We start from the raw sequence: 2500 nt of genomic DNA on the forward strand, positions 1-2500 counted from the left end.
GCGAGAGATCCCTGCGTGTTGCGTAACCCCTTTGTTTATCTATTAATTAATTCGTTTTTGATTTCTGATCCCTAATTAATCCGCATTCTAATGAATTTTAAAAGCTCTGAAATTGCCGGATGCGTGTGAGTGTATATGTATGTACCCAGAATCATACCATCAAACAGATTGTCAAAATGCGCTCTCTCTCTCTCTCTCTCTCTCTCTCTCTCTCTCTCTCAAACTCTCTCTCTCTCTCTCTCGTCTCTCTCTCTCTCTCTCTTTATTTCTTATTCTCTCTCTCAATTTCTTTCTTTCTCTCTCTCGTCTCTCATCTCATCCTCTTCTCTCTCCTCTCTCTCTCTCTCTCTCTCTCTCTCTTTAATTTCTATTCTCTCATCTCATTTCTTTCTTTCTCTCTCTCTCTCTCTCTCCTCCCTCATCCCTCTCTCTCTCTTCTCTCTCTCTCTCTCTTATTCTCTCCTCTCTCGGCTCGTCTCTATCTCTCTCTCTCCCTCTCTCTCTCTCTCTCTCTTATTCTCTCTCTCTCTCGCTCTCTCTTTTCTCTCTCTCTCTCTCTCTCTCTCTGTTTTCATTCTCTCTCTCTCTCTCGCTCAAGATCTCTCTCTCTCTCCTCTCTCGTCCTAATTCTCCTCTCTCCTCTTTTTTTCATTCTCACTCTAGTTCTCTCCTCTCTCGCCTCTCTCTCCTCTCCTCTATCCTCGTCCCTCTCTCTCTCCTCTCTCTCTCTCCTCTCGTCTCCTCTCTCTCCTCTCTCTCTCTCTCTCTTCATCATCGCTCCTCTCCTCTCTCCATATCTATGACTTCATCTCCTCCTTTCACACCTGTGCCAAAACTGACCCACTGCGTAACGAGCAGCATCCGTGATCATCATCTCCGGAGATCCTAAGCCAAGCATCTCTCTGTCTGTCTGTCTGTCTGTCTCTCTTCTCTCTGTCTCTCTCTCTCTCTCTCTCTGCTCCTCCTCTCTCTCTCTCTCTCTCTCTCTCTCCTCGTCTCTCTCTCTCTCCTCTTTCTCTCTCTCTGTTCCCTCTCCTTCTCTCTCTCTCTCTCTCTCTCTCTCTCTCTCTTTCTATTTTCTCTCTCTCCCTCTCCTCAGCTCTTCTCTCTCTCTCTCTCTCTCTTTTCTTCCTCTCTCCGTCATCTCTCTCTCTCTCCCTCTCCTCTCTCTCTCTCTTTCTATTTCTCTCTCTCTCGCTCTCTCTCTCTCTCTCTCTCTCTCTTTTCCTCTCTCTCGCTCTCTCTCCTACTCTCTCTCTCTCTCTCTCTCTCTTTCTTCTGTCCGTTTTTGGGAGGGTCCGCTATAACGGGGTGTTTTTTGTGAGAGTCTTCGAGGGGGGGGGTTCTAGGGTTCTGTTTTTTGATTGGGAGGAGGGGGGGAGAGGGGTGAGGAAGGGGGAAGGGGAGGGAAAGGAAGGGAAGGGGAAGAGGAAGGGGAAGGAGGGGGGAGGGGAGGAGGGGGAAGGGGAGGAGGGAGGGAAAGATGGAGGAAAGATGGACGAAGGAAGGGGAAGGAAGGAGGAAAAGGAAGGGGAAGAAGAGGGGTAGGGGAGGAGAGAGGAAAGGGGAGAGAGGGGAAGGGAGATGGTAGAATCTTTTTCAAGTCGGTTCCCATGATCTCAGAAGACACTAGACTTATAGAAAGAAGCCTAAAGAATCATAGAGACAGAGGCTCCTCTAGAATCGTATTAAATATTCGTGGGGTCCGCGTGATAGGGTCCCACGAAGTCCCATGAACGGTCTCGAGTCCTATATCGGAGGCATCCTACAGTACCCAGAAGGGGAGAGAGGAGGATCCTAACGTAAAAAAAAATAATAATAAAAAAAAAATAAAAAATAATAAATAGATAAAAATAAAAGATAAAAAAATAAAAAATATATATATATAAAAAGATTTTTAAAAACAACATAAAAAGCATCTTAAAAACATTAAAAAAACAGAGGTTCTTTAGGGTCAACTCCAAATCATAGAAAAGGGGAACCAGAAGTCAGAAAGTAGGGTCCTTTCATCCTATGAAAAAAGGAGGAAGGATTCAAGCGACTTGAAAAAAGAGGATTCAAACACTCGTGGAAATCTATCCTTAATTTCTAGAGTCCTAGAGTCCTTTCGGGAGGCATCTAGCATCCTTGGAACTAGGGAGAGAGAGAGAGAGAGAGAGAGAGAGAGAGAGAGAGAGAGAGAGAGAGAGAGAGAGAGAGAGAGAGAGAGAGAGAGAGCAAAGAGAACGAAAGAAAGAAACAGAGATAGAGAGAGAGAGCAAAGAGAAACAGAAAGAGAGAGAGAGAGAGAGAGAGAGAGAGAGAGCAAAAAGAACGAAAGAGAGACAGAGATATAGAGAGAGATCGAGAGCAAGCGTGTGTAGGAGGGGGCGGGGGGCGGGGGGGGGGATGCCCCTCTCTCCTCGCAGCCTCCCTTCAGCACAGCCCATGTCCGTCCCAGCCTCCCTGACAATATCTCATCAATCACATCCGGACTGCTATCAAAGTCCACTATGATCGC

The sequence above is a fragment of the Penaeus monodon genome, chromosome 14 (genome assembly GCF_015228065.2).
Source record: "Penaeus monodon isolate SGIC_2016 chromosome 14, NSTDA_Pmon_1, whole genome shotgun sequence".
In the NCBI taxonomy this organism is placed as follows: Eukaryota; Metazoa; Arthropoda; class Malacostraca; order Decapoda; family Penaeidae; genus Penaeus; species Penaeus monodon.